The 20,252-nt window shown below is 43.8% G+C and overlaps 1 protein-coding gene across 1 annotated transcript in view; it reads right to left on the bottom strand.

The window, feature by feature from the left end:
* Positions 1–19,346, bottom strand: part of LOC311051921 (uncharacterized protein) — a 44,752-nt gene extending 25,406 nt beyond the window's left edge. The window contains exon 1 of the mRNA XM_084066648.1: positions 19,321–19,346. The gene's annotated coding sequence lies outside the window, so the exon portion shown is untranslated. The remainder of the gene's footprint in view (positions 1–19,320) is intronic.
* Between the last annotated feature and the right edge of the window lie 906 nt (positions 19,347–20,252).

Below are 20,252 nucleotides of genomic sequence, written 5' to 3'. Positions count from 1 at the left end.
TCTGCGCCGCCCCCATGAGGCCAAAAGGCATCCGCAAGAACTCAAAAAGGCCAAAGGGCGTGATGACAGCTGTTTTAGGCACATCACGTGGATGGACCGGCACCTGGTGGTACCCGCGCACCAGGTCCACCTTGGAGAAGATGATGGCCCCCACAAGGTGGGCAGAGTACCGGTCGGGAGTTGTGGCGTTATTCAGGCGATGGAAATCGCCGCAGGGGCGCCAACCCCACCAGCCTTAGCAACCATGGGTAGGGGAGAAGCCCACAGGCTGTTCGAGCGGCGCACAATGCCGAGGCGCTCCATGGTGGAAAGCTCCCCTTTGCCGATTGCCAGCATGGCCGAGTCGAGGCGCCGGGCCCGGGCATAGACTGGAGGGCCCTCGTGGTAATATGGTGTTCCACGCCGTGCTTAGCCACCGCTGACAAGAACGTGGGTGTGGTGAGGTCAGGGAACCCGGTGAGCAGGCGTTGATACGGATCCCCGGTGGCAAGCGTGTTTAACAGGCAGAGAGCTCCGGCCGCCCCAAGCATACAGCGGTACGAAGCGACAGCTCTTAATATTAACCAGCAGGCTGTAAGCACAGAGGAAGTCCGCGCCCAGGAGCGGAATGGACAAAGCAACCATAACGAAGTCCCAGCCGAAACGGCGCACGCCAAAACACACCTCCACATACCTGGTGCCATAAGTACGTATGGGCGTGCCATTAGCGGCGTCCATCTGGGGCCTGTGTCTGCCGGCGATGGTGTCCACGGCCTGTGCGGCAGGATGCTGTGTTGAAAGCCTGAGTCAACTAGCAGCCACCGGCCAGACAAGGAGTCGGTGATGAACAACAGCTTGCAGTCCTGGCCAGCGCCCATAGCCGCTAATGAGCGCCGGCCTTGCCGTTTCCCTGCCCCCTGAAACTGCACTGCTCGGCCTTGGCCCCAAACCTGGCATGGCAATAACAGAGCCCGTCGCCGGGTTGGCGTCGGGCTGTCACCGCAGCCGTGGTGTGGATGTCGACGCACCACCTTAAGCTCAACCTGGACAAGACAGAGTTGATGTTCCTCCCGGGGAAGGGCGATCCGCACCGAGACATGGCCATCACCATTGATAATGATGTGGTGACGTCAACACGGACTGCGAGGAATCTGGGTGTGACCCTGGACGACCGACTGTCGTTCTCGGCAAACATCGCATCATTTACACGGTCCTGCAGATTCCTCCTCTACAACATCAGGAGGATTCGCCCCTTCCTCACGGAGAAGGCAGCCCAGGTGCTCATCCAGGCTCTTGTCATCTCCCGCCTGGACTACTGCAACTCCCTCCTTGCTGGTGCCCCGGCGTCTGCCATCAGACCTCAGGAGCTTGTTCAGAAAGCTGCGGTTCGTCTGGTGTTCAACCGCCCCAAGTTCTCCCACACAACTATCCTTCTCTGTTCTCTACACTGGCTCCCCGTAATGGCTCGCATCCAGTTTAAAACCCTGGTGCTAGCCTATAGGGCAGTGAAAGGAACAGCTCCTTCTTACCTCCGGGCTATGGTCGATGCTTATACCCCTGCCCGATAGTGATGAGCGGGTCGACCCGTAACCCGCGGGACCCGCGGGTCAACCCGCGGCACGGGGGGGTCGAGTCAGAATTTCAGAGGCAATTATGCGGGCTGTTGGTGAGCGGGTCAGCCGCTCTCACACGCAAAAAAAATACAAATAATCACATGCTCTTGTTTTGTCTGTATTCCTAATAAGAATAAGAATAATAACAATAAAACAATTTGAATGTACTTGGGGATTATTTTCTAACCATGATTTTACAGAATTAAAAAAAAATCACGGGTCGCGGGGCGGGTTGAGCCATAGATTTATATATGGGTTCGCGGGGCGGGTTGAGGCGGGTTGGGTTCCGTCGCGGGGTGGGGCGGGGCGGGTCGGGTCATGAAAAAACCCGACCCGCTCATCACTACTGCCCGACCACTTCGGTCTGCCGCCACGGGGCGACTGGTTGCCTCGTCGCTCAGTGGTCCTTCTGGCTGATCTACACGGTCACAGATTTTTTCTGTTCTGGCCCCACAGTGGTGGAATGAAGTCCCCACTGACGTCAGGACAGCAGAGTCACTGCCCATCTTTCGCCACAGGCTGAAAACCCACCTCTTCAGGAAACGCTACCCTTCCTCTTCGCCTTGCCAACTTGTTGTTAACTAGTTGTACAAACTCTTGATTTATTGTTTATTTGGATCTTGTTTATTCAATACACTTATTTGTTTTAGCTCTTGCTCATTTCATTTTCTTATTTTGTCTCATCCGTTTATGAAAGTAGGTGATATATTGCACTTTTACTTTAGCGCTAGGTATAGGCCTACTCTTGGTTGCTTGTTTTCTGTATTGCAGTTTTACAACTTCTCCAGTGGCAATAAACAGCCTAAACTACAACCTGTTTGTGCTCATTGGAAAGACTGTTCGCTATCTGCCTAACTAGCCAGTCATTCACCTAGGGAGGGCAGAATAGTAAAAAGTCATATATCACAGCGGGCTTTCCAGCAAAGAGAGGATTAACAGCACTGACTCTGCAGCAGCCCTACAAGCCTGTTTCAACATGGCTTCTAAACCTATAGATGAGACTTTGGTAACCAGGTCTGAATGCTCTGGTTCTACAAGGTCAAGTGGGACCTCTACATCCAGCACTCGTGCTGCCAGAGCACGGGCCAAAGCAGAGGCCGCACGGGTCCAATTTGCCTATGCCCAAAAGGAGGCAAATCTGTTAAAACAGCAAGCAGAAATGGAATATGAACAAGAAAATGCATCTTTGGAAGCTGCAAAAAAAGAAAGCTGATCAAGTTAAGAAGAAAGCAGAGCTACAAGCAGACTTACAAGTGCTCCAGTCGGAGAAAGCAGCCGCTGTAACACTAGCTGAAGCTGAAGTTTTGGAAGCATTCGCCGAAGAGGAATATGGAGAATCTCAACGCCGTCAGCTAGAGACTAACATGGTGTCACTCAACCCTATGCAGCGCACCATGGAATACGTGAAACAACACGCAAAGATGAACCATATTGAACCTTCACTCCCTCACGCAACCAAATCAGAACCTGTCTCTCCATCAAAGTGCCAGCGAGAAATGGATGACGATGAAGTAGAGTCTGGTGAATTCAGTAACCTAGAGTTCAAAAACGTACCTTCACAATCTCGTACAGAACCTCAGGCCACAAGAAAGGTATCAACACAACACGCTCCTGTTGTAAGCCCCAAGCAAGAGAATAGGATTGTGAGAGGAGAGTCACGTGACACAACACACACAAGTAGAGAGGAATTGCACCCTCTCCAGCCTCATTACTCTACACCCTCTTCTTCTCCTTATAATCCTCCTGGTACGTCTGACTTAGCCAAGTACTTGATGAGATGAGAGATGGTCAGCTCTGGTCTACTGAAATATGATGATCGCCCAGAAAATGATTGGGCCTGGAAGACATCCTTTCTCAGCTCAACCAGAGACTTGAACCTGACACCTCAGGAAGAGCTTGACTTACTCTCAAAGTGGCTGGGACCTGAGTCAGCTGAGCAAGCCAAAAGATTAAGAGCAGCCTACATCCATAACGCAACCGCAGGCCTCAACATGGTGTGGCAAAGACTGGAAGAGTGCTTTGGAGTGCCCCTGAGGTTATAGAGCACGCACTGCTGAAAAAGTTTGAAGACTTCCCATGGATCTCAGCCAAAGACAACAAAAAACTGAGAGAATTTGGAGACCTTTTATTAGAGCTGGATGCAGCAAAAATGAATGGATATCTAACTGGCCTATCACATCTTGACACGGCACATGGGGTCAATCCAATCTTAGCAAAGCTCCCATTCTATCTTCAGGAGAAATGGGTAACCGCAGGGTCAAGGTTCAAGAAAGAGCATCGAGTCTCATACCCGCCTTTTACCTTCTTTGTGAGGTTTGTATGCGATGAAGCCCAAACTCGCAATGATCCAAGTTTCGCCTATGTCACCAGTGGAGTTGAACACAGAGCACCAGTATCTGTAAAGAAGACTGACATCTCTTCAGAGTCTGAAACCAGTCAAGGCTCCTCATCAGAGCAGAAGTTAGAGGACATAGACAAGCAGTGTCCCTTACACAGTAAGCTCCATCCTCTGAGGAAATGCTGCAGTTTCCGGTGCAAGTCCTTAGAAGAGAGAAAGGCTTATCTCAAAGACAAGCGTATCTGTTACAGATGCTGTGCTTCCACTCACCATATTGCCAGGGACTGTGACGTGGCAGTACAGTGTAAGGAGTGTAACAGCGACAGGCATCCCTCTGCACTACATCCAGGACCACCCCCATGGGAAGCCGAGAGGGTTGACCCTAATATCGATCACGGCGAGAAGCATCAAGAGGATGACAATCCAGCAGTAATTTCAAAGTGTACCGAAGTGTGTGGGGATGCAACCAACTCTAGACCATGTGCAAAAATATGTCTGGTTCGAGTCTACCCTGCTGGCCATAGAGAGAAGGCTGCCAGGATCTATGCTGTTCTTGACGAACAAAGTAATCGTTCTCTAGCTAAAGCAGACTTCTTTGACCTCTTCGGCATCAAGGCAGGTGCAGAACCATACACCCTGAAAACATGTTCAGGAGTCACAGAGACAACAGGGCGACGAGCCAGCAACTTTGTCATAGAGTCAATGGATGGAAAAATGCAACTGCCACTTCCAACACTCATCGAATGCAACATGATGCCTGATGACAGGTCGGAGATTCCCTCTCCTGAGATAGCTCGCCACTACCCCCATCTCAAGCCAGTTCTGGGCAAAATCCCAGAAGTCGACCCAGATGCTCCCATTCTGCTTCTCCTCGGCAGGGACATCCTGCGTGTGCATAAAGTTCGGGAGCGGTATAATGGACCCCACGACGCACCCTATGCACAACGCCTTGACCTCGGATGGGTCATCATCAGCGATGTGTGCTTAGGACGGGCCCATAAACCAACTAACGTTATTGTTTACAGAACCAATGTTCAACGAGAAGTCAAAGAGAAGTTTGACACCTCAACACCATAGCATGGTCATCAGAGTCCTACAGAAGCATCAACCCAGATGGAGGAGATGGGTGACTTTGTCAGCAGGACTTTTACAGAGAAGAGCTTGGAAGTCTCCTCAAAGGTGAACAAGTGTCTGTGTCTGAACCCCCTGGAGAGCTCGATCTCAAAGACCCCCATGGCAAACAATGGAAGCCTGGCCTGGCCAATATGTTCTGGATACAATGGAGACACGAATATCTTCCTACTCTCCAACGAGGAAGAAAGTGGCAGTCAGACAAGCCCAATATGCAAGTTTGGGATCTTGTGTTGCCGAAAGACGCACAAGTCAAAAGAAACGGGTGGCCCACCGGACTCATCGTTAAGGTGCTCCCTAGTCAAGACAACAGAGTTCGGAAGGTGGAAGTGAGAGTCATGAGACAAGGCACCCCGAAGATGTACACAAGGCCTGTCTCAGAAGTAGTGCTACTCCTCAGCAAAGAGACTGTGTAGAAGTGGTATAAAGCATTATACCAGGCGAGGAGTGTTCTGCCCACTGATAGTGTGTATTATTGCCACCTAGGTGGTTTTGTATACAGGTTTGTTTTGCACCATGTGATGTTTTTTGAACCTTTGAGCTTGCCATAGTTTCTCAGTATGTGTAAGACAGCAGAGGAGACAGCATGCTATGATCCTGTTCTTGTGACAAACCTTGGGAAACATATGACTGTAAGCACATTTGTTGGAAGTTTTGTTTTATCTAAGTCTTCTGTTAGTCTATTTTGTGATGTGTATCCAAATACTTTGAAACTAGATGAAGCTAAATGTGATGTTGTTTTATGTTTGAAGCTGGCTGAAGCCAAATAAGCTAATCAACCTCTGTTGGCTACAGCTGCATGTCATTTAAGTGCATTACAGTGGTGATAGCAGATTGACTGTATGTGTTGCCATGTTTATTGCAGTTTGTGCATATTATGTTTTGACAATATTAATACAGAATTATATTTTTCTGTATTTTCTGTATTGCAGTTTTACAACTTCTCCAGTGGCAATAAACAGCCTAAACTACAACCTGTTTGTGCTCATTGGAAAGACTGTTCGCTATCTGCCAAACTAGCCAGTCATTCACCTAGGGAGGGCAGAATAAAGAGAATGCACTTAATACTTCTGGTGATTAGTAGTTTCGTTCCCTACCTATGTTGAATGCACTTATTTTAAGTCGCTTTGGATAAAAGCGTCTGCTAAATGACTGTAATGTAATGTAATGTAAAGCCGCGGTGTCCGTATAGTCCTCCAGGGGTGGGGTTGAGGCGTCCTGGTGGGGCTCCTTGGTGGAGGAGAGGGGGGAACTGGCTAGTGCTGTGAGCACCGGCACTGGAATCTTCCGCAGGAAAAGGTGTGTAAACAGAAAGGAGGGATCAGCTGATCCCAGCACAGCTAGCATCTTCTCCATTAACTCTGAAGGTCTGCGATCGCCGAGGCCGTTGAGGGACAGCAAGTGGTCCGCTTTCTCCAGTTCTGACAGTTCGTTTACTTAAACTTCACCGTAGGTACATACATTCATTCATTCACTGCAGGCAGCACTAATAACAACTACATTAACCCGGAACCGGAAGTGGTTATATTCCCTTAACTACTATTATTCCCTTAATTGGCCCGATTCCAATCCGCTCCCTTACAGACTCACTGACTGATTGGAGCGCGTTCACGTGAAGTCTGTCCCTCCCATTTGTAATGGGCAGTGGTGGAAAAAGTACTAAATAAAGATCATAAATAAAGAAAAAAATATATAAAGATCATTATGTGTGTGTGTGTGTGTGTGTGTGTGTGTGTGTGTGTGTGTGTGTGTGGGTGTGTGTGTGTGTGTGTGTGTGTGTGTGTGTGTGTGTGTGTGTGTGTGTGTGTGTGTGTGTCGGTAGCCGTGTTGACAACCCGTGCGCATTGGTTTCAAGTGGGCGTGCTATCAGATCAGGAAGCAGGCCGCGCTTTACCCAATCAAATGTAGTGGGCGGGATTCACGTGTCTGTCGACCCTTCCCCCCTCGAAACTAACCGAAACTAATTTAACAATAGCGTCCGCGGAGCAGACAAAACCACCCGGAAGAGGAGCGGTGAAGGCATACCAAAACCCGGTTTTCTTGCGCACGTGTGCTGCGTTTTCTTCCGCCCAGAGCTAAACTGAGATAGAACAAACAGCAGAGGTCGCTGTTTTTCATTTTCAGTAAGATCTGGGTTCCCAGATTGTACCAAACCAAGGAGTGCTGCTTGGCAGCAAGCAGTGGTGTCATGGAGGCCACACGGAGTAGGACGGCGTGTGGCCAGTGATTTTTTTCACGTGCAAGTTACGGCACGGTACAGTGCACGCACGTTCACACGCGTGCACGCTAGGACGTGCCCCCCCCCCCCCCCGTAGATTCATGAGCCATTCATGTGAACGGATCGGTTCATGACTCCCAGGAGCCAAGGATTCTGATTGGTCTGTGGGTGGAGCGGGACCAGAGCCTTCCGATTGGCCCGATTCCAATCCGCTCCCTTACAGACTCACTGACTGATTGGAGCGCGTTCACGTGAAGTCTGTCCCTCCCATTTGTAATGGGCAGTGGTGGAAAAAGTACTAAATAAAGATCATAAATAAAGAAAAAAATATATAAAGATCATTATGTGTGTGTGTGTGTGTGTGTGTGTGTGTGTGTGTGTGTGTGTGTGTGTGTGTGTGTGTGTGTGTGTGTGTGTGTGTGTGTGTGTGTGTATTTTGAGTGATATGTTGGCAGTGGTTCAGGAGGCAGAGACTTGGGGATCGCAAGGTTACCGGTTCGATCCCCAGCTCCCCCTATGTTAGTCAGTGTGGAAGTGTCCTTGAGCAAGACACTGAAGAGACATACGTTGAAACAACATGTGTGGAACTCCTACATACTAATAATATATTCATTAATTCACTTAAATACATAAATAAATAAAAATAAGACATGGATCAACAGTGTGTGAAAATGACCACAGGGAAAAATGGTTCAAAAGATCAAACAGATGTGATGTCATCTGTTGAGATCAAGACAAAGAAGGCAGAACAGGAAGATAAATTATTTTCATCAGCTGAGAGACAGTGATTCCAATAATGTCCAATAATAACAATATTAACTATCTTTGGAAACCCTTCATCCAATAATAATAATAATAATAATAATAATAACTAGAAACAAAATTCCTACGAAATTTTAACTCCAAATGGCCTGAAACGTGCTCCTAACAGGTTTTTGGGTGGTCCATTTTGGTGGGGTATATAACAAAAAACAGCAAAAAAAAATATTACAACATGTATAAAAAATAGACCGAAACCGGAGTCCTGGCAATGGCATCAAACTATAGAGACACTGCATTCCTTTAAATGCTGTCATACCATCATTAATCTGTTTCCATTGTTAGATTAACATCATTACAGGTGAGTTCAGAAATGCGCACCGGGAGTGCACTCACATATTAGTTTGTATTGGCCAGTGCCAGTGGTGTAAAGTAACTAAGTACTGTACTTGAGTACAATTTTGAGGTACTTTTACTTTTCTGGAGTATTTCCAATTGTCAGTACTTTTACTTCTACTGCACTACATCTCAGTGGCATATATTATACTTTTACTCCACTACTTTAGTTACTAGTTACTTTGCCGATATATATATATTACATCATAAAACATACATTAACCACTTTAGCGCTATTTTATACCTAGGCTATTTGAAAATAGCAGATCTACAAGCTCACGACGCGTCGCATCGCGACAAGTTGTGAGCTTGTAGATCTGCTATTTTCAAACATTTTAGTGCTTTTACTTTTGGTACTTTAAGCACATTTTGATACCAATACTTTTGTACTTTTACTCAAGTAAATTTTGAATTGCGGACTTTTACTTGTAATGGAGTATTTCTCTATTGCAGTATTGATACTTTAACTTAAGTAAAATATCTGAGTACTTTTTCCACCACTGGCCAGTGCGCTCAGTGCTGTATATCCGAAGACACCTAAAATCAAACCATAGAGACACTGCATTCCTTTAAGAGCTGTCATACCTTCATTAATCTGTTTCCTTGTTAGATTAACATCATTACATCACACCTACTCCTGGTCTAAGACTCTCTCATCAACATAGAACCTGTTCTCCTTCATCAAACTATTAATCTGGTACAACCTGATCTCCTCCTGTCCTCGTGTAACCCTGTCCTCACACTGCCTCGTGTTGTGAGCTTGTAGATCAGCTCTACATATGAATCAGACATAACTCTAATCAGGTACACAACTATCCTTGTAGAATATCTTCTGATCTTTAAGTGGCTTTATTTTAGGACACAAGGACACTTTACAGTTAGATACCAAGCCGCTGAAACACCTGACAACATTTATACGTTTGATTTAATTTAAACAAGGACACTTTTGTTATCATCGTTCTTTATTGTATGTCTCTTACTTATGTTGTTTTTGTTTTTGTACAGGTTGAACTGATTTGATTTATTTACTCTTTTTCTAGGGTTTCATATAGCATTTCAAATACTAATATTTATGTTAGTCTGTATATCTAAACAATGACAAACTCTAACCTCTAAAGGTTTAACCCTTACACTAACCTTTAACCGTTAACCTCTAAATGTCTAATCCTTACCTTAACCAACCTTTAATCTTTAACCTGAATCTTTATCTAATGTAAGTCTAACTGTAAAAAACCTTTTGAATCAATAGCTTTCCCAGCAAAATGGTCCTAACAATGTCTATTCCTCAATCTACTATACATTTGGACCTCACAAGTATAGTCACTCACTCACTCGCTCGCTCGCACGCACGCACGCACGCACACACACACACACACACACACACACACACACACACACACACACACACACACACACACACACACACACACAGACACACACACACACACACACACACACACACACACACACACACACACACACACACACACACACACCATGCCGTGCACAGTGCACGTTTATCTTTTCATCGTGGTTGCGTACCAAACATTCTCAACACAACAGAAATAGCTGATCTACAAGCTACAAACTCCTCACAGCACGACATGCTGTGAGTTTGTAAATCTGTATTTTCTGTGCCGTGACGGTGTCACTGAGTAGGTTTGAGTCACTCCTACATTCTGAACATTCTTCTAGGCTGACATGACACTGTGTGTGTGTGTGTGTGTGTGTGTGTGTGTGTGTGTGTGTGTGTGTGTGTGTGTGTGTGTGTGTGTACACAGTATGTGTGTGTGTGACGTAGAGATCCTATACTCATTTATCGATGGTGCTCTTGTGGATGCCAAATTGATTCAAACCCCTTAGATAGCTAGAATGTGACGTCCTAACTCTTCTATTGTAGAAGAAAGAAGTCCCCGCCCGCGCCCCTGCGCCCAAAAGGGGGCGCCTCGCCCCTTCGGGGCGAGGCTCCCCATATACGCACTACACTTAGATAGCTGGCACCCCCTACACCCCAACCACCTCTTGTGTGTTGGCTAGTGAGGCGCGTCCTAGCGAGACCTGACAGAATGGGTTTCATTTGGAGTCAGTGTGACGTTTGGAGCCAGTGTGACGTCTGTCGTCTGTTAAGGGGTCTATACAATTCACTATTTACAATGTAGGTCATTTACAGGGTTGCATTGCTCATGGGGCGGCCTTGCACGCCGGAACAGGAACCTATTTGACCAGGAGCACGCGCAGGCACACACATAGATTTAAAACCACATTAAATTCACACCTCAACAAAGTTTACAAAGGCTTCCGACTCACACCAGGTGAATTAACATAGGAATGAGCTTAGATGCATATCAATTGTCCATTGTGTGACCTGTAGCGTAGGTGTTAAGCGACGTGCGCGTCACGTCATTAAAATACAGTGCAACCACCTTCCAATTCAGCAATGCAACACTGGTCATTTATCAGACACTCTTAATCCAGAGTGAATTACAGTAAGCAGGTAAAACACGAGGTAATACATCAACTGCATATAAATAGTAAGCTAGGATCATAGGTAAAGCAAGAACCTATCATCAGTCTAAACAGCATTATATCAAAGAAAAATAAATCATCTGTACATTGAAACTATGAACTAATGAACTATAAAGGATGCCAGGTCAGAATCTGTCTACATAACATGCCATCTAAATGACATTTTAACCTTTGCATAAGACTACATGGTCGTCAAGGCTATAGGTCAATAAGGTCATAAGTAACATGTCCAACACTGTTGTTCACTGGCTGATGTGAAAACTGAAATGCTGATTTATGTGCATTGTCCCTGGTAAATAAGTAAACACACACACACACACACACACACACACACACACACACACACACACACACACACACACACACACACACACACACACACACACACACACACACACACACACACACACACACACACACACACACACACACACACACACACACACACACACACACACACACACACACACACACACACACACACACACACACACACACACACAATATATAATTCCAGTACAGCACTAGAGTAGCCTGTATAACCATTACAGTATATTTCTACCTCCTGACAATGACTGGCAAGCAGAAAGTGCATTATGAACATAATAATTATTTTGTTTTACCACAATATAATTATATTATTAATAATTAAATTCAAATTTAAACTGACAAAGGACTCAAGGAGCAAAACAGAGAGGAGGATTGCCTTGTGATGGATTTCTGCTTTCATAACTAAGTAAGTAAATATTTAAATGCAGTACTGATCTCTTTAAGTAGTAGATTGTGCATTACTCTGTTCTCAAGCTAAACTTTATTTTCATGCTGTTTTATGCTGCTCAGTTTGGGCATTCTTCCTGCTTGTCTTGGTGAATCATTGTGTGTGTGTGTGTGTGTGTGTGTGTGTGTGTGTGTGTGTGTGTGTGTGTGTGTGTGTGTGTGTGTGTGTGTGTGTGTGTGTGTGTGTGTGTGTGTGTGTGTGTGTGTGTGTGTGTGTGTGTGTGTTTGATAAATTTTCCTTTATCTGTCTAACTGTACATGTAATTTGGCAACACATTTGATGTATACCAGTAGAAGGCATGCCACAGCATATACAGTAATGGAAAGTTTCATAATTCTATAATTTCTAACAGTTGGCTTCTTGTCATTTCTATTAGGAGGACTGAAGAACACAAGGATGCAGAGAAGGCTCTCTCCAAGTGGTTCACTGGGGCTCGTGATAGAAGTGGAAACAGAGTTTGAGCTCAGAGACAGCTTCCACAACTGGATGATGCACCACCCCAGTAGACAAAGTCTCTGTCTCTCTTTCTCTCCCCTTAGCAGCACAATACTTGGTTGGTTCTGTCACTGGGGATTTAAACAGAAAGGCTCAAGAGACACCCAGGCACACAGAGGGCCCAGATTCATCTGCAACATGAAACTGGATCTCAGAATCCCTCGGCCCTGTTACATGGACAATGGAAGTTTTTGATGCACCTCTTATACACTATTTATTTATTTTTTGGACCATTTTTACGGGGCCAGAGCTCTGCTCTGGACACGTATTGTTATTCGCATTATTCTGTCACTTCTTCTTCTTCTTCTTCTTCTTCTGCCACTTTTCGCAGTTCTGGCTGAATCGTGCAGTCGGTTTTTACGAAACTCGGCCATATGGTAGATGGTCATGAAAAACGATCAAAAAATAATTCTCACAATCTTTCGTCCAAAGGTGGCGCTATAGCACTCAATTGAAAATGCCAACTTTGACCAGGTACAACTCATGCCCTGTTTGACCTACAGCCATGAAACTTGGATACACATATGCGTCTCCTCATGCTGAACAACTTTCACACTCTGACTTTTGACCTCTGACCTTTAGATCTCCCACCATTTTGAATTATATGAAAAACAGTCATTGGCTCCTAACTTCTGCATTTTTTCACTTATGGAAAATCCGTTGGAATTTTTTGTAGAAAGTGGTCCAAAGTTCAAGTGTGAAACGTTTCGTGCAGATTGCTCAAAAATCCCAGGAGGAGATAGATTTTAACTATTACAGTTTTATGAAAATTATTCATCTGTGCCTAAAACATACATGCAGACTCACATTTCTTTGAAACTTTGCAGAAATGTAGAGGGTCATTCCAAATATCACTGAAACCAATCTTACTCCAATTGGCCAAAAGGGGGCGCTATAGCAATTTTTTGAAAAGGCAGACTTTAAACAGGCATAAGTCATGCCTCGTTTGGCCGAAAGTCGTGAAACTTGCTTACACATGTGCCTTGACTCATGAGGAACACACGTATCGATTTGACCATTAAGCTCCGCCCTTAGATTTTCCGCAATTTTGAGCAGTTTGAAAAATACTTGTTTTTGCCAGTTCTGGCTTAACCGTGCATACGCTTTTTACGAAACGCGGCCATATGGTAGATGCTCATGAAAAACTACCAAGAAATAATTCTCACACTCATTCGTCAAAGGGTGGCGCTATAGCACTCAATTGAAAGTGCCAACTTTGAACAGGTACAACTCATGCCCTGTTTGACCTACAACCATGAAACTTCGATACACACATGCGTCTCTTCATGCCCGACAACTTTCGTGGTCTGACTTTTGACCTCTGACCTTTAGATCGCCCCCCATTTTGAATTATATGAAAAACAGTCATTGGCTCCTAACTTCTGCATTTTTTCACTTATGGAAAATCCGTTGGAAATTTTTGTAGGCAGTGGTCCAAGGTTCAAGTGCTAAACGTTTCGTGCAGATTGCTCAAAAATCCCAGGAGGAGATAGATTTTAACTATTACAGTTTAAAGAAAATTATTCATCTGTGCCTAAAACATACATGCAGACTCACATTTCTTTGAAACTTTGCAGAAATGTACAGGGTCATTCCAAATATCACTGAAACCAATCTTACTCCAATTGGCCAGAAGGGGGCGCTATAGCAATTTTTTGAAAAGGCAGACTTTAAACAGGCATAAGTCATGCCTCGTTTGGCCGAAAGTCGTGAAACTTGCTTACACATGTGCCTTGACTCATGAGGAACACACGTATCGATTTGACCATTAAGCTCCGCCCTTAGATTTTCCGCAATTTTGAGCAGTTTGAAAAATACTTGTTTTTGCCAGTTCTGGCTTAACCGTGCATACGCTTTTTACGAAACTCGGCCATATGGTAGATGCTCATGAAAAACTACCAAGAAATAATTCTCACACTCATTCGTCAAAGGGTGGCGCTATAGCACTCAATTGAAAGTGCCAACTTTGAACAGGTACAACTCATGCCCTGTTTGACCTACAACCATGAAACTTCGATACACACATGCGTCTCTTCATGCCCGACAACTTTCGTGGTCTGACTTTTGACCTCTGACCTTTAGATCTCCCACCATTTTGAATTATATGAAAAACAGTCATTGGCTCCTAACTTCTGCATTTTTTCACTTATGGAAAATCCGTTGGAAATTTTTGTAGGCAGAGGTCCAAAGTTCAAGTGGTAAACGTTTCGTGCAGATTGCTCAAAAATCCCAGGAGGAGATAGATTTTAACTATTACAGTTTTATGAAAATTATTCATCTGTGCCTAAAACATACATGCAGACTCACATTTCTTTGAAACTTTGCAGAAATGTACAGGGTCATTCCAAATATCACTGAAACCAATCTTACTCCAATTGGCCAAAAGGGGGCGCTATAGCAATTTTTTGAAAATGCAGACTTTAAACAGGCATAAGTCATGCCTCGTTTGGCCGAAAGTCGTGAAACTTGCTTACACATGTGCCTTGACTCATGAGGAACACACGTATCGATTTGACCATTAAGCTCCGCCCTTAGATTGTCCGCAATTTTGAGCAGTTTGAAAAACACTTAAACCCAGGATTTTTCAGCTATTTGCGTGAAACTGTATCATCTGTGTGATCTCCTTTTTCACAGTTACTTGTCTGTTGGGCCAATGGCGTCTCCCTTAAATGAATGCCTCACAATCTCAAGGTCGCCAGTTCAAGCCTCACTTGATGCAAACTTAATTTAAGTTGAATTGCAAACAACATGACTGTATCAATGAATACATGTGCAAATGGTAAAGATAACCTGAAATGCTTATTTGAGAGTACGTTTTTTCAACGTATGACATACTTCATTCTGAAAATAGCTGATCTACAATCTCACAACTTTTCATGGTTTGTGAGCTTGTAGATCGGCTACTTTCACTAGTTTTGGTTCTGAGGAGATGTACAATTTCTTCATTGGTAAATGGTTTGTGAACGAGTGATCTAAGTGTTAGTGAAACAGGGGCTTGGTTCATGAAAGAAGGCAAGAGTTTATGATCTTCAACAGACAATATCAGCCTGGACAAAGCTATAGCACTATAGGTAGTGTTGCAGCCTATTAGTCTGAAGGTTGAGAGTTCGAATCCTGTTAATGGCAGTAGGTTGAGATGTCCAATCAAACCATTATGTTTCCATCTCTCTCTCTCATCAATCTATTGTTTCCATGTCACTCTCTCTCTCTCTTCAATCTATTCCGTTTCCATGTCTCTCTCTCTCTCTATTCACTGGCCCCGTATTATCGCTGCTTGCAGCTATATTTACGGGGACAGAGCTCTGCTCTGTACACGTATTGTTATTGGCAGTATTCTGTCACTTCTTCTTCTTCTTCTGCCACTTTTCGCAGTTCTGGCTGAACCGCGCTGTCGCTTTTTACGAAACTCGGCCATATGGTAGATGGTCATGAAAAACGATCAAAAAATAATTCTCACAATCTTTCGTCCAAAGGTGGCGCTATAGCACTCAATTGAAAATGCCAACTTTGACCAGGTACAACTCATGCCCTGTTTGACCTACAGCCATGAAACTTGGATACACATATGCGTCTCCTCATGCTGAACAACTTTCACCCTCTGACTTTTGACCTCTGACCTTTAGATCTCCCACCATTTTGAATTATATGAAAAACAGTCATTGGCTCCTAACTTCTGCATTTTTTCACTTATGGAAAATCCGTTGGAAATTTTTGTAGGCTGTGGTCCAAGGTTCAAGTGCTAAACGTTTCGTGCAGATTGCTCAAAAATCCCAGGAGGAGATAGATTTTAACTATTACAGTTTAAAGAAAATTATTCATCTGTGCCTAAAACATACATGCAGACTCACATTTCTTTGAAACTTTGCAGAAATGTACAGGGTCATTCCAAATATCACTGAAACCAATCTTACTCCAATTGGCCAAAAGGGGGCGCTATAGCAATTTTTTGAAAAGGCAGACTTTAAACAGGCATAAGTCATGCCTCGTTTGGCCGAAAGTCGTGAAACTTGCTTACACATGTGCCTTGACTCATGAGGAACACACGTATCGATTTGACCATTAAGCTCCGCCCTTAGATTTTCCGCAATTTTGAGCAGTTTGAAAAATACTTGTTTTTGCCAGTTCTGGCTTAACCGTGCATACGCTTTTTACGAAACTCGGCCATATGGTAGATGCTCATGAAAAACTACCAAGAAATAATTCTCACACTCATTTGTCAAAGGGTGGCGCTATAGCACTCAATTGAAAGTGCCAACTTTGAACAGGTACAACTCATGCCCTGTTTGACCTACAACCATGAAACTTCGATACACACATGCGTCTCTTCATGCCCGACAACTTTCGTGGTCTGACTTTTGACCTCTGACCTTTAGATCTCCCACCATTTTGAATTATATGAAAAACAGTCATTGGCTCCTAACTTCTGCATTTTTTCACTTATGGAAAATCCGTTGGAAATTTTTGTAGGCAAAGGTCCAAAGTTCAAGTGGTAAACGTTTCGTGCAGATTGCTCAAAAATCCCAGGAGGAGATAGATTTTAACTATTACAGTTTTATGAAAATTATTCATCTGTGCCAAAACATACATGCAGACTCACATTTCTTTGAAACTTTGCAGAAATGTACAGGGTCATTCCAAATATCACTGAAACCAATCTTACTCCAATTGGCCAAAAGGGGGCGCTATAGCAATTTTTTGAAAATGCAGACTTTAAACAGGCATAAGTCATGCCTCGTTTGGCCGAAAGTCGTGAAACTTGCTTACACATGTGCCTTGACTCATGAGGAACACACGTATCGATTTGACCATTAAGCTCCGCCCTTAGATTGTCCGCAATTTTGAGCAGTTTGAAAAACACTTAAACCCAGGATTTTTCAGCTATTTGCGTGAAACTGTATCATCTGTGTGATCTCCTTTTTCACAGTTACTTGTCTGTTGGGCCAATGGCGTCTCCCTTAAATGAATGCCTCACAATCTAAAGGTCGCCAGTTCAAGCCTCACTTGATGTAGACTTAATTTAAGTTGAATTGCAAACAACATGACTGTATCAATGAATACATGTGCAAATGGTAAAGATAACCTGAAATGCTTATTTGAGAGTACGTTTTTTACGTATGACATACTTCATTCTGAAAATAGCTGATCTACAATCTCACAACTTTTCATGGTTTGTGAGCTTGTAGATCGGCTACTTTCATTAGTTTTGGTTCTGAGGAGATGTACAATTTCTTCATTGGTAAATGGCTTGTGAACGAGTGATCTTAGTGTTAGTGAAACAGGGGCTTGGTTCATGAAAGAAGGCAAGAGTTTATGATCTTCAACAGACAATATCAGCCTGGACAAAGCTATAGCACTATAGGTAGTGTTGCAGCCTATTAGTCTGAAGGTTGAGAGTTCGAATCCTGTTAATGGCAGTAGGTTGAGATGTCCAATCAAACCATTATGTTTCCATCTCTCTCTCTCATCAATCTATTGTTTCCATGTCACTCTCTCTCTCTTCAATCTATTCCATTTCCATGTCTCTCTCTCTCTCTATTCACTGGCCCCGTATTATCGCTGCTTGCAGCTATATTATATATATTGTTTTTAATACATTTGTCAAAATATATATTGTCCTGGTAAAACTGAAGACGTGTAAAATGTTATACCCAATTTTTATTTTAGGTGCGTTTACAAGAATTAACATGGTTCATGTTTGCTGCTTAATCTATTTTATTTATATTTAAATCTTATTAGGACCCACGTTGGAAATCAAAGGAACCATTGCACAAACAAACCCAGTTAGGACCCACCTCTGTCCCATATAGACTTGCCTAGTTGGGGCCCACCTGGGGCCCAGGTAGAACCCACCTAAAGCCCGCATGGGCATCCCAGTTGGGACCCACCTTGGTCCCACATAGACTTGCCTAGTTGGGCCCACCTGGGGCCCAGGTAGAACCCACCTAAAGCCCACATGGGCATCCCAGTTGGGAGGGACCCACCTCGGTCCCATATAGACTTGCCTAGTTGGGGCCCACCTGGGGCCCCAACTAGGCAAGTCTATATGGGATTTATAATGTGCATTATAAATGTGCTTATAAATTACTATTCACTCAAATTAATTCATTTTCTTCATTACAGAGGTCAATTCTTTAGAAATGTTCCTAGGCCAGTGGTTACACTGGTGGGGCAGTAACACGCACGCACGCACGCACGCACGCGCACACACACACACACACACACACACACACACACACACACACACACACACACACACACACACACACACACACACACACACACAGCCTTTAATCTAAATATTCTCAATAGAACAGCCGATCTACAAACCCAAACTCCTCACAGCACAACACATTGTGAGTTTGTAAATCTGTATTTTCCACTAAGTAGGTTTGAGTCGCTCCCACATTCTGAACATTCATGCTTCTAGTTGCTGACATGACACTCAAGCCCCCCCCCCCCCCCCCCCCCCATAGTGTTAATGATGAGTGATGACACAGAGACAATGCAAATTACGGTTTAGTTGAACTGAGCAATAGTCAACTCCCCCTCATTGCATTAATAATTGTTGTAAAGCAGCATTTGGAGTAACTTAAGAGGAACTCGGACAACAATCCTCCGCCATGCCACAGAGTCCAAACACATTGTCACACAATGATCACTCTGACTAGTCAGTCACAGTTAATCCACTAATGTCTTCTTTCTCCATGTAAACTAGTAAGACTGTTTGAGTCCTTCAACAACAAACGATCATGACCATAGCAGACCTCAACCACAGTCAACTAACATGCAATGTGACATGTTAACATACATGAATAATTAAAACTGGTATTTATCACACATTCTGTATACAACCTGGGTGGAGATTGTGTGTATAATTATGTAGAAGTAGAATACTACAATAAAACATTTTGATTAAAGTGATTTCACAAAAAAGTATTAAACCTGATCTGCTGATCCATATTTACACATCCCTAAACTTCCCTAAATGTACTCATAATGTAAACGATACAAAACCAGGTTGAATATTAATATAAATCTTGTTGTGCATTTATTCTATATTTTCCATTCCAAGCACACAAAGTCTTACCTGGGTTCTTGTGCTGCAGAGAAGTGTGTCAGCGCAGGTATTGTAGAGACTGACACGTTTTACAGTATAGCTCTCACATGATTGGACACAGGACCTGTTGATAAAAGGCAACATATCAGTAGAGACTGTGATTGGTTTAGAGCTCTGATCAGGCGTGGCGAGTGTATTCAGGTAGGCACGATGGAAAGATAAGCTGTTTATAAAAAAGAAAAAGGACAAGCAGAATGGGGCGTAGCATCATGGTATTTGTTGGTGGAGAAGTTTGTTAATAAGTCAAAACAACTGGTGTAAAAATATAGAAATCACTGAATGTGTGCAGTGGGTCATGGCTTCATCTTCATACAACATACATGTTTATCATGACAGTAGACAGTTCAGAGCTCACTGAGGTTCAGACATCACTCATTATTTCATAAAATAAAGATCAGATCTCTACTGTATCTGTCTACCATAAGACAGGGTTGAATGACTGCGTGCCAGTTGTTTGTGTGTGTACAAAGGCTTGCAATTTGTCACTCACCTAACAACATTCTGAACATAGCAGAATGGTCACACACACACACACACACACACACACACACACACACACCCACCCACCCACCCACACCCACACACACACACACACACACACACACACACACACACACACACACACACACACACACACACACACATTTGAAATATTTATTTATGTCCACATAATAAGAAGTACAGGATGTACAAAGGACATAAATACTGCCAGTGCAGTCAGATGAAGGGAAAACAGCCAGTTACAAAGTGCATGTAAAGCAGAGCTTGTTACATACAAAACAAAAGATGGCATACTTGTCGAACACAGCGGACAACAATCATGGGTAAAGGAAGCAACGCCTCCTGCAAATTGAGCGGCTTCCTATAATAGCTGATATTGAGCAGTAGCCTACCTTGCTAAT

The sequence above is a fragment of the Gymnoscopelus microlampas genome (assembly GCF_963454915.1).
Source record: "Gymnoscopelus microlampas genome assembly, chromosome: 9".
Classification (NCBI taxonomy): domain Eukaryota; kingdom Metazoa; phylum Chordata; class Actinopteri; order Myctophiformes; family Myctophidae; genus Gymnoscopelus; species Gymnoscopelus microlampas.
This window is presented reverse-complemented; position numbering and strand designations above follow the sequence as displayed.